The sequence below is a fragment of the Mixophyes fleayi genome, chromosome 2, assembly GCF_038048845.1.
Source record: "Mixophyes fleayi isolate aMixFle1 chromosome 2, aMixFle1.hap1, whole genome shotgun sequence".
Lineage (NCBI taxonomy): Eukaryota > Metazoa > Chordata > Amphibia > Anura > Limnodynastidae > Mixophyes > Mixophyes fleayi.
In genome coordinates, this window is record NC_134403.1 from 236,645,165 (window position 1) to 236,658,424 (window position 13,260).

Genomic DNA, 13,260 nt, shown 5'->3' on the forward strand with positions numbered 1-13,260 from the left:
GTAAGGAAACTTTTCCACAAACATGCGTATCATGCCTTGTGGAACGTCTGCACCTTGATCTTTGGTGACTTTTCTATACATTGCTTCAAACCTACCACATAAAGTGGTAGACTTTAAACCAACCATTCATTTAATCATGAATGGTTGGTTTAAAGTTAGATAGGATCTCTTGGGTAACTTCCCAATGGCCAGTTGCCAATTTCATGAGGACAGAAAGTCTCTCTTCCTCATTGTGAAATTGACCATTTTTAGGAGCAGTTTTTCCAGTTGCTGCATACCTCTGATTGAGGTGAGTGGGTAACCACAATTTAAACAAGTCCATGCGATGTTCTGAGGCGACACTAAATTTGTCACAATGTCCTTCAAAAATATCGCAGGAGGTAAAAGGGTCTATAATGGGATCATATTTTGGAATTTCTTTACGGATTTTCAACAGAAATTGAGTCTTCTCCATACTATAATTTCGATGGGTAACATGCAATCCTGTGCCATTACCGTGACTTGTTTGTGATGTAGGAGCGGTATGTACAGTTTCCCAACCACTGCCTAGGCCAAAAACTTGATCATCCGAAAATTGCGCCCGACCATTAGAGCCATTCCCCATGGGTGTTGGGGAATAAGTTAATGTGCGTGCTACAGGGTCAGCCACTGAGGCTATTGGATTTTGCTGATCTATCACAGGAGTAAGTATGGGCATATGTATATTATGTCCTATACTCCCTGTTTCACTGCTTCTCTTATCTGTTATACATACCTGCTTTCTAGCCATGGATGTATTCTGTGTTGTGGAGAAGGGTGATAACTCATTGATAATTTTTTGCATATTGGTTATCATTTGTGCTCTATTGATTAAATCACTTTGTAATTCAGCAATTAGAACTTCATTAGATGCTACCTTATCCCTGAATACATTGATTTCTGTATACAGTTCTGCCAATTCCTTATCAACATCTGTGTAATATTTTTCTTTCTCTAATATTTGGGAATTAAGCATACAAATCTGTCTTCCCCTATCTATATTGGCCATGTCTTTGTCTTCCAATTGTGCTTCAAGTATGAAAACACTTTTAACCTTTTCAATGCAGCACTGGCAATGAGAATTTGCATCAGTGCCCTATTTGTTTTTAAGTATCATCTCAGCGTGTTCAGATGTCCAAATCCTATCTTCATAAGCATGTACCAATTTAGCTAACATTTGGAGACGTTTAGTTTTTTTGTTGAACACGGTTCTCCTATTAATACACAGCGTATCATGTGTATAAATAAGCCTGTTCTAAAAGTGTTGCCCATAATGTTTCAGCAGATGTGTAGTTATTAGGAATCACTGGGTTAAACATACTATTTGCTGACAACTTCTCAATGGTAATAAAACTCATACTTGTCTGTCCAGATACAGAAGTCATTTTTGTTCTGTGTTGAGTGTTACTTCTCACTGTAGTAATACAGGTCCCCTTAAGCCTCCGAGACTTAAAAATGCTGCTTCCAGAAAGATCCTCTTCAGTGCAGGAATGTCTTTCTCCTCACAGCAGGACCCTTCCAAATGACTGTTGCAACCTTGAAAAGTGAATCCACGTTTCTCACAAATGCTCACAGTGTGACGAACCGTTCCTTCTTAAAGAAAGAAATAAAACAACGAGTATCCAAGAAACTTTAAATTTTAAACTAGATTCGCTGTAATTAATTGTATTTTTTCCAGGCCTCAAGTAAAACAATGTTATCTGTCCAAACCTCTTTCCAGAGAAAGCGTACGCTAATAACACATAAGTATCACCTCCTTTGTGTAACTATGCTATTCGTCCCCGCTCCTCTACTGAATTAGATTAACAATATAACAATTTTCACTACTATATCCTAGTATATTACAATTAAAACAGCCAGGGCTAAGCTCGCCAATGTTAAAGGACCTGTGCTAGCGCCTTACATGCGCACGCTATCCTCTTATTCTCTTCTTAGATACACTCGCTATAAAACTCGCACTTTTATGCACTTTTCCTTACACAGTGTTGCCTTACTCAGTCTTTTGACCACACTAAATAACACAAGTATTACAGAACTATTTATCCAATATTCACTGTATCTCAGCAGTACTTCACAGTATATATTTGTTTATAAATAATCAATACTCACAACATATGTATGTATTTAAATCAAAGTATTTTACTGTTAACACAGAAAAGCTTGTATTCACAATTCACACATATATGATAACATTGTTCAACATAACGTAGTATATCAATACAACATTAACCCTAGGTTCACCACCGTTATTCCTTACACTATCCTAGCTTTACATATGTATCCTTAATAAGAAACAGTATTTATAATATTGATTTAACTATCACAGATATCAGACAATAGCTACTCAATTATATGTATATAAATAGTTAAATCCACATTACAAATACACATATAGCTCTATGGATATATATATATTAATGATACTTATCAAGTCCTTGTATCCTCGGTCCGATTCTTATCTGCAGTGTAGGGAACGTTTCTGTAGCATGGGATCCTTTCTTGTAGCTTAGTGTAATATATATATATTGTAGTGTGTTGTAATCCTATACATCTTTTCTGCAGTGTAGTGTATCCCTATTTGTATAATGTTCCTAGTGTAATGTTCCTAGTGTAATGTTCCTAATGTCCATTTCCTAATGTAATGTAGAGCTCTTTGTCAAGGGGCAGCAGGCATCCAGAGAGAGAGAGAGAGTCCCGGGTCTGGACTTTTATAGTCCAAACTTGGAAACTCCCAGCCTCCCAAGTAACAGCATGTGTGTGGGGATTCACCACACACACATGGAGATTCTTGGGTCCAGGGGTGATGATGTCATCACCCCTGTCGGTTCTCCCCACTATGTATGTGTCCAGCAGTAAAAAGCAAGTGACCCTCCCAGTGTCCCAACACTCTCCTTTGTCTCAGGCTTCAAAGCTGTTATCTGAAACTGACCAGAGTTGTGTGGGGGTTTTTACAAACACATGCAAAATAGCTAATCTTGCCATGTGGCTGGGAGGATGGGAGATACTTTTGAACAATGCATGAAATGGCTTGAGAATCATATCATAGGAGAAGGTTCTTCAACAGTCACTAACCATAAAACCAGCAGACAAAGGAGGTGGAGTTGTGGATATGAATACTTCTTATTATATCACTGAATCAATACGACAATTGGGCGATCTATCCTTCTATCAAAGGTTAAACAGTGACCCAACACATCAATATAAACAAGCATTATTATCGCACTTACAGTTAGCTTTTGAAGATAAAATAATTTCTAAAGATGAATTCCACTTTTTATTTGTTGAGCACCCTGTCACTCCTGTTTTTTATTTTTTATCTAAAATTCATAAGTCACTTACACAGCCACCGGGGAGGCCAATTATTTCAGGTATCGGATCCCTTACATCTAATCTCTCTTCTTATGTTGATTATTATTTACAGCATCTGGTCACTTCTTTACGTTCTTATATCCACAACAATTTGTCTCTTTTAGAGACATTAGAAGCCTTTACTTGGGAGGAAAATATGGGCTTTCTCACTTTAGATGTACAATCTTTGTACACACATATACACTATGCATGTGGTGTGGAAGCAGTAAAACTTGCTCTTTCGAAAGCAAATGACATCTCTATCTCTCACCGTTCTTTCATTTTGGATTCAATATTATTTATTTTAACACATAATTATTTTTTATTTGATACTACATATTATTTACAGATTTTAGGGACAGCGATGGGTACCAGATTTGCCCCCAGTTTTGCCAACCTATACATGGGACAGCTAGAAGATCAGCTTATTTGGAATGGCCCATATGGGGCAAATCTGGTGTTCTATGGACGCTATATTGACGACCTATTTATTATTTGGAGAGGAGGTTCTGTATTAGCTCAGGAATTTGTTTCCTTTTTGAATACTAATTCCTTTAATTTGACTTTCATATCTAATGAGATAGAAATGAACTATCTTGATGTTACTTTTTTTATTCAGGATAATCAAATAATCACTAAAAACTATAATAACTATAATAAATCTGTGAAGACTAACAATTTTTTACATTATACTAGTGCCCATCATAGACCTTGGGTGAATAACATACCGAGAAGCCAGTTAAATCGTCTAAGACGTAATTGTACATTAGATGAAGAATTCAATATACAAGCAGATAACATGTGTCAAGGGTTTGCAAGAGCTCTCAAGCAAAATAGATCTATGTTATTACAACCAAGGATACAGAGTAAGAAAATTACTATATCTGGAGATAGATATAATAAGGATGAAAATATGCTGGTTTTTATATCTAAATACAACACTAAGTCACTAAATATTAGGAAGTTGATTGCTAAAAATTATGAATGTCCCTGTCCCTGTCAACATCAATATGTAGGCAGAACTATAAGATCTTTAGAGAGCATAGACGCAATGTTAGTATAGGCCTACAAACACATAGCTTATCTGTCACACGCCGGACTCCCGCTGTCTCCCCGGGAGCCGGCGCGTGTGTCCTACTGATCCCTCTTCCCAAAGCCCTCCTTTTCACTACTTACCTGGATCCACGCTGCTGCACCATCCAGCGCTGTCTGTCTGCTTCTTCCGTCCAGCGTCAATGGTTCTGCGCATGCGCAGAACTGTCTGGTCCTTTTCTGTGTTTGCACTGCCCTCTATTGGCTGACTAATTGGAACTGCACTATATCTACCCTCACTAATCAGAACTCAATGCTGGTTCTTTCAGTCAGTCCCTGACTCTAGTATTGGATACAGCTCCTGTGTTTTTGCTATTCTCCAACTTCCAAGCTGCTATCTCTCCGGGAGAACCACCTCTAGGTGGCTACACTACCGAAGTTCCGATAGCCTTTTCAAGTGGCAACTTTATTCTATTTCTGCAAACCGGCTCCCGAGTGACTACGTTGCAGAACAACCCTGCTATTCCCACTCCCAAGTGGCAACGCTGCCGGACGTTCCGGCTTATCGCCATTATCAAGTGGCAAGACTATTCCTAACTGATTCTATGCTCCTTTTGTTGTGGTTCACTGGCAATATCCTTAGGGGGCCACGAACTGCAAGTGGAAGCCGCAAAAGCCCATATTCCCTTGCGGGAATCACTGGTGAACACCTTTCACTTGTTAGACTCCGCGCCCCTAGCGAGAGTAACGTCAATCCCGGCTGAACTACCAGGATGCGGTTGAAACCCCTTTGGTAACGTGACACTAAGAACCAGCCAAAATGTCAGATCCTGATAGAGAACCTTCCGCCAAGGATATGCTTCAACACTTGGTTGGAAGAGTGGAGCGTTAAGATGCAGTTCAGATGCAACTTTTACAATGTCTGCAAACTCTGGCTACCCGCTTAGACGCACTACAGGTGGCTCCGCCTCAGCCGGCTGTTCAACCACAACCACAAGCAGCTGAGGGCCCTCCTGCAGCCGCTTCCTCTCTGCGTTTGCCTACTCCCTCCAAATTCGATGGGGACCCTAACTCTTGCCGTGGTTTTTTAAATCAGTGCTCCATCCAATTCGAGTTATTACCTCAGAATTTTCCTACCTCCAGGTCAAAAGTGGCTTACATGGTCTCACTCCTATCCGGTCAAGCACTAGCATGGGCCTCTCCTCTTTGGGAGCGTAATGACGAACTCCTCAACGATGTCACAGCCTTCACCTCAGCATTCCGGAGGATTTTTGATGAACCAGGACGAGTGTCATCCGCTGCTACAAGCATCCTAAGACTCCGTCAAACTTCTCGTTCTGTGGCTCAATACGTTATTGAGTTTTGGACTCTATCCTCCGAACTCCAGTGGAATGATGGGGCGCTTGTTGCTGCCTTTTGGCAAGGGCAGTCAGAGAAAATCAAGGATGCCCTTTCGTCTCAAGAATTACCTCCCACTTTAGATGCCCTAATCTCTCTCTGCAACCGGGTAGATCTTCGGCTTCGGGAAAGATCGTCCGAGAAAGTGCTACCCTCCGTCTAGCTCCTCGCTTTCAACCGCCCACGTCTACGGATGAGCCTATGCAACTGGGACGTTCCCGTTTAACTCCGGATGAAAGGGAGAGAAGGATGAAAAATAAATTATGCCTATATTGTGGAGATTCTGGTCACCTCTTGGCTTCTTGCACCCGGCGTTCGGGAAACGACAGACCCTAGCCTGTACTGGAGAGGTCAGTCTAGGGACTCTTACTTCCTCTCCAATTTCTTTTCCAGACCTAACCTGTTCCTTTCCTGTCACCTTACATCTACTTTCAGGGCCCAGGTCGTCCAAGGCCTTGTTGGATTCAGGAGCTGCTGGGAACTTTATGTCACAATCGCTAGTAACACAACTTGCGCTGCCCACTGTTTCACTGAAGAGGCCCATGGCCACTACTGGCATCGATGGTTCCCGTTGGTTCCCGTTCTTAGACGAACCAAACCTATCTCCATGCAAGTTGGGGCCCTCCACTGGGAAAAAATTTCCTTTCTCGTCCTCCCTCTGACCATCAGCCCTATCATCCTTGGATTATCATGGCTCCATCTACATTCACCCCATCTGGATTGGCCTTCATCATAAATCACCGCGTGGGGCCCAGCATGCTCTCACCAATGCCTGACACCGGTCAAGCCTCTCGGCTTCACGCAAATTCCTTTGGAACCCACTACTGTCATCTTACCGCACCAGTACTCTTCATTTTTGGATGTCTTCTCTAAAGCCTCCTCCGAGCATCTACCACCCCACCGACCTTGGGACTGTCCCATCGATCTCCTTCCGGGGAAAACTCCTCCTCAAGGCCGAGTCTATCCGCTCTCACTACCCGAGACAGAGGCTACTACACGTTACATCAAGAAAAATTTGCAACGTGGTTTCATTAGACCTTCCTCCTCTCCTGCCGGAGCCGGGTTTTTCTTTGTGAAAAAAAAAGATGGAGCTCTCCGTCCTTGTATCGACTACAGAGGCTTGAACACCATCACTATTAAAAACCGCTACCCCATTCCATTGATCACCGAGCTCTTCGATCGCATTAAGGGTGCGAGGATCTTCACTAAACTCGACCTCCGCGGAGCATACAACCTGATTCGGATTCACTCTGGGGATGAGTGGAAGACGGCTTTTAATACAGGGGACGGCCATTACGAATACCTAGTAATGCCGTTTGGCCTATGCAACGCTCCTGCCGTTTTTCAAAGCTTTATTAATGAAATCTTCCGTGATCTACTATATTCCTACGTAGTGGTATATCTAGACGACATCCTAATTTTCTCCAGAGACCTTTCCTCTCATCGCCTACATGTGGCTGAGGTTCTTTCCAGATTACGCACCAACCATTTATTCTGCAAGTTGGAAAAATGCATTTTCGAGGCCCCTAAATTGCCTTTCCTGGGTTATTTAGTTTCTGGATCAGGCCTACAAATGGATCCTGGGAAAGTTCGCTCTATAATCAACTGGCCCCAACCAACCACACTCAAAGCCATTCAACGTTTCCTGGTTTTCTCCAATTATTATAGACGGTTTATTGCTGGTTACACCTCTATTGTGGCACCTTGATAGCTCTTACCCGAAAAGGGGCGACACCGCAAATTTGGTCCCCAGAAGTGTTAGAAGCTTTCCAATTTCTCAAAAGAGCCTTTTCCTCGGCATCTATCCTCCAGCAACCCGATGTTTCTCTTCCTTTTTTCCTAGAGGTGGATACATCCTCCGCCGGTGTGGGGGCAGTTCTTTCTCAAAAAAACACTCAAGGCAGGTTCCATCCCTGTGCGTTCTTCTCCCGCAAGTTCCTGCCAGCAGAGAGTAATTACGCCATCGGGGACAAAGAACTTCTGGCCATGAAGTTGGCCCTAAGTGAGTGGCGCTACCTTCTGGAGGGGGAGCGTCATCCAGTTACGATCTTCACGGATCATAAAAACCTACTCTATCTCCAGACAGCCCAATGCCTGAATCCACGTCAAGCCCGCTGGTCGCTTTTCTTTACCCGATTTGATCTGCGGGTCACTTTCAAATACGGAATCAAAAATAAGAAGGCGGATGCATTTTCTCGGGCTTTCCCAGGAAACTTGGGATCAGACACCTTGCCGGATCGTCCTATATTGGATTCTAAATGTCTAAAATTATTTTCAACTTCCCCAACTCCTATTCCCCCTCAGGGGAAAACATTTGTTCCTCCTCACTTACGGAAGAGCCTCCTACGCTGGTCCCATGCTTCACGATTTGCAGGTCATCTTGGCTCCCGTAAGACGTCAGAATTACTCTCTCGACAGTACTGGTGGCCCAATTTCCACTCCGAAGTTAAAGATTTTGTGGCTGTCTGTCCTACCTGTGCTCAAAACAAAACCCTCCGCCAAGTCCCACAGGGGCTACTCCATCCTCTTCCACTACCTACCAAACCATGGACCCATATTAGCATGGATTTCATCACTGACTTAACTCCAGCTAATAAATTCAATACCATCTGGGTCATTGTGGACCGCTTCTCTAAAATGGCACACTTCGTTCCACTCATCGGTCTTCCAACCTCAGTATGTCTGGCTCAACATTTCATAAAGGAAATATTCCGATTACATGGCTGTCCTGCTGAAATTGTCTTGGATCATGGGGTACAATTTGTCTCGAAATTCTGGAGGTCCCTTTGTCATCTTCTGGGTATCCGTCTGAAATTCTCTTCTGCGTATCATCCCCAGACCAGCGGCCTGACGGAAAGGGTAAATCAAGATCTTGAAACGTTTCTCAGGATATTTTCCTCAGCCAATCAGAGTAATTGGGTGGATTTATTACCCTGGGCGGAATTTGTTCACAACAATTCCTTTCACGAATCCACATCAACCACTCCCTTCTCCCTGGTATTTGGGGCTCATCCTCGTATGCCAGAATTTTCAGCCCTCCCTCCCACCCAAGTGGCAGCAGTTAACACCCTTCAACAGGACTTTCTATCCATCTGGTCCCGAGTTCGGAAGGCTCTTAAGAAATCCTCTACTCGCTACAAGTTAGCGGCAGATAAAAAACGCAAAGCTGTTCCTCTTTTGAAAGTTGGCGACAAGGTGTGGCTATCTACAAAGAATATTCGGCTTAAAGTGCCCTGTATGAAACTGGCCCCTCGCTACATTGGTCCTTATAGGATCATTCAAGTAATCAGTCCTGTTTGTTTTAAGTTACGGCTACCATCCACTCTGCGTATTGCTAATGCCTTTCATATTTCCCTATTAAGATCACTCATCATTAATCGATTCACTGTTCCTGTTACATCTACTACTCCTCTTTCCCTCCAACAAACTGACGAATTCGAGATCAGCCATATTCTGGATTCCAAAAGTTCTAGAGGAACAATCAAGTATTTAGTGGATTGGAAGGGGTACGGTCCCGAGGAGCGCTCCTGGGTGCGGGCTGCAGACATTAGTGCTCCGATGTTGTTGAAAAGATTCCACTCCAGATTTCCGAAGAAACCAGGTCCTAGGTGTTTAGTGTCCACCTCTAAAGGGGGAGGTACTGTCACACGCCGGACTCCCGCCGTCTCCCCGGGAGCCGGCGCGTGTGTCCGCTGATCCCTCTTCCCAAAGCCCTTTTTTTCACTACTTACCTGGACCACGCTGCTGCACCATCCAGAGCTGTCTGTCTGCTTCTTCCGTCCAGCGCCACTGGTTCTGCGCATGTGCAGAACTGTCTGGTCCTTTTCTGTGTTTGCACTGCCCTCTATTGGTTGACTAATTGGAACTGCACTATATCTACCCTCACTAATCAGAAATGCTGGTTCTTTCAGTCAGTCCCTGACTCTAGTATTGGATACAGCTCCTGTGTTTTTGCTATTCTCCAACTTCCAAGCTGCTATCTCTCCGGGAGAACCACCTCTAGGTGGCTACACTACCGAAGTTCCGATTGCCTTTCCAAATGGCAACTTTATTCTATTTCTGCAAACCAGCTCCTGAGTGACTACGTTGCAGATTAACCCTGCTATTCCCACTCCCAAGTGGCAACGCTGCTGGACATTCTGGCTTATCACCATTATCAAGTGGCAAGACTATTCCTAACTGATTCTACGCTCCTTCTGTTGTGGTTCACTGGGAACTTCCTTAGGGGACCGCGACCTGCAAGTGTAAGCCGCAAAAGCCCATATTCCCTTTCACTTGTTAGACTCCACGCCCCTAGTAAGAGTAACGTCAATCCCGGCTGATCTACCAGGATCCGGTTGACACCCCTCTGGTAACGTGACATTATCTAGGCATTTTGCATCAGTTCATAACTGGGATCTTGCTGGTTTAAGACTAACAGGAGTAGAATCTATTACTAGGACCTCTAGATGAGGAGACAGGTTTAGAAAACTATTAGAAGCAGAAACTTTATGGATTTTTAGGTCAAAAACCTTAAGCCCAGAGAGATTTAATGAGGCTTTAGATTTTTTTGAAGGTTAAATATAATATAATAAAATAATATGGGTAGTATCATTTTACTAACATTTTATGAAGTACTTGGAATCATGAAATGCGTCGCCTAGCCTACATTTATCTACTTACCATCATTTTCATGGACCTGGAGATCTGTTCATTATGCCACTATAGACAGGAGAATCATGTGAGGAAATATATTACACCATTGTTTGTTTCTGCCCGGGTAGTTTTTCTGTGCACAACAAGTCTGGTTACACGCTGGTAGCTGTATACTGCAGGAGAGAGCTTGTTCGGATGAGCGCAGAGGAGGATTATTGGGAGACTTTGGCTTAGTGCTGTTGAGACATCCATAGCGGGAAGCTGTCCGATTGTACCAGTCTCTTTTCCGGAGAGCCGAGACATTAGTGGGGGATTGTGAGTATCGATGGTTTTTCACCATCCCTGCATTCTGGACTTATAACAAGCTTGTGAATCTGGTTACTACTGATTACAATATATCTCCTTTATCCGATGCTCTCAGTTATTCAGCTTTGCATATGTGACTCTGCATTTGACATTACAGATCATTGTTTATACCGGCGGTTCCCAAAGTGTGCGCCGCGGCTCCCAGGGGTGCCGCGGTGCTGTCACTGGGGTGCCGCGAGCCAGACATAAAAAAAAGAGAAGACAGAAACTTACCAATCAGCGCAGCGCCGGGACCCAGCAGCCTCCTCTCTCCTGCAGCAGCTGTCACTGACGTCTATATTCAGTGATAGCTGCGGGAGAGAGGAGGCTGCTGGGTCCCGGCGCCGCGCTGATTGGTAAGTTTCTGTCTTCTCTTTTTTTTATGTCTGGCGTGGGGCAGAGTGAAAAGGATGGTGGCACCGGAGGGGGACAGTGTGGCACCGGAGGGGGACAGTGTGGCACCGGAGGGGGACAGGGTGACAGCGGAGGGGGACAGTGGACAGCGGAGGGGGACAGTGGACAGTGGAGGTGGACAGGGTGACAGGTGGCAGCAGAGGGGAACAGTGTGGCAGCAGAGGGGGACAGTGTGGCAGCGGAGGGGGACAGGTGACAGCGGAGGGGGACAGGTGACAGCGGAGGGGGACAGTGTGGCAGCGGAGGGGGACAGGTGACAGCGGAGGGGGACAGGTGACAGCGGGGGGGGGACAGTGTAACAGCGGGGGGGGGACAGCAGGCAGCAGAGGGGGACAGTGTAACAGTGGGGGGGGACAGCAGGCAGCAGAGGGGGACAGTGTGACAGCGGGCAGCGGAGGGGGACAGTGTGGCAGCAGTGGGGGACAGTGGGCATCAGAGGGGGACAGTGTGACAGCGGAGGGGGACAGTGTGACAGCGGAGGGGGACAGTGTGACAGCGGAGGGGGACAGCGGGCAGCAGAGGGGGGCAGCGTGACAGAGGGCTGCAGATGGGGCAGCGTGACAGAGGGCTGCAGAGGGGGCAGCGTGACAGAGGGCTGCAGAGGGAGCAGCGTGCCTGGGGGTAGAGGAGGGGGACAGCGTGGCAGAGGGCAGAGGAGGTGACAGCGTGACAGAGGGCAGAAGAGGGAGACAGTGTGACAGAGGGCAGAGGGGGCAGCGTGAGAGAGGGCAGAGGAGGGGGGACAGCGTGACAGAGGGCAGAGGAGGGGACAGCGTGACAGAGGGGGCAGAGTGCCTGGATGCAGGGGGGGCAGAGTGCTTGGATGCAGAGGGGGCAGAGTGCCTGGATGCAGAGGGGGCAGAGTGTCTGGATGCAGAGGGGGCAGAGTGCCTGATTGCAGAGGGGGCAGAGTGTCTGGATGCAGAGGGGGCAGTGTCTCTGGATGCAGAGGGGCATTTTTGCATACAACTAAATAAGTATTTTTGTCGTGACCTAAATACTTATTACAATTTTTTGACCCAACTACTTCTAAAACAGGACTGCTCAGTAATTATTTTGGAGGGGTACCTTGAAAAAATTTGGAGACTCTAAGGGTGCCATGAACTGCAAAAGTTTGGGAACCACTGGTTTATACCATTTTTATGTATGTATAATAGGTTCCGTGTTATTATAGGCGTATTCCTCTCCATATGCTATTGCTTATAGGAGATTTAATCTCCATGTTTCATGTTGGACATAATTTATCCATGTGCTATTAATAAATACATTGATTTTATCTCTGCCCTGGTTTTTGAATTTTTTTATTATTTACTGACTTTTGATTGTATCTTAGCGCTGTTCCTTTGTCTGTTTGATTTTATTTATTAAACAATTGTTAAAACAAAACTTTAGATTGCTTTATCGGTTTAATTGGTTTATAATTGAAATAAAAATCAATAGATTAATATATTGACAAGTTGACAAACCTATCGAGCCCCTCTGCATGTGTGGGCCCTGCCCTGCATGTCCATGTGTTTAGCTGCATCTGGCCATGTATTAGTTTTAAAAATTTTCTCAAGAAGTTGTAAAACCATTATGATTGAAACCTCTGACATTTATGTTCAGTTGTATTTAACATGTGTGACAGCAGGGATTATTTACATTGCAATGTTAGGTCAATCAGAAAAGCTTTTCCTGTAAATACGTACTCTCTCCTAATGCCTCATCCACTTGAGGTAACACATGCTGCCTGTTGTCCTCCTGGTCAGGTTGGGCCTCGGGTTCAGGCTCCGCCGCCGCCTCCAACTCCGTCACCAGAGGCGGAGCTGGAAGGCTGGGGCTCGGACGACTCCTCATTTGCCTTGCCCTGCCCCTCCACCTCCGTCTCTGGGTCGGCCTCCCCTTCCTCATTGGCGTCGTCATCCCCTTCGGCCTGGACTGCCTGCTCCGGCTGCTGCGCAGTTGGCAGTGGCTGCTCTGGCTGGGGCTGCGGGTCATCCTCCTCCTCCTCCATCCTCCACAACCAATTGGTGCCTGTCACACTTTTACACAGAGAATATCACTGACTGGTATTAGCGCTACTAACCTGAG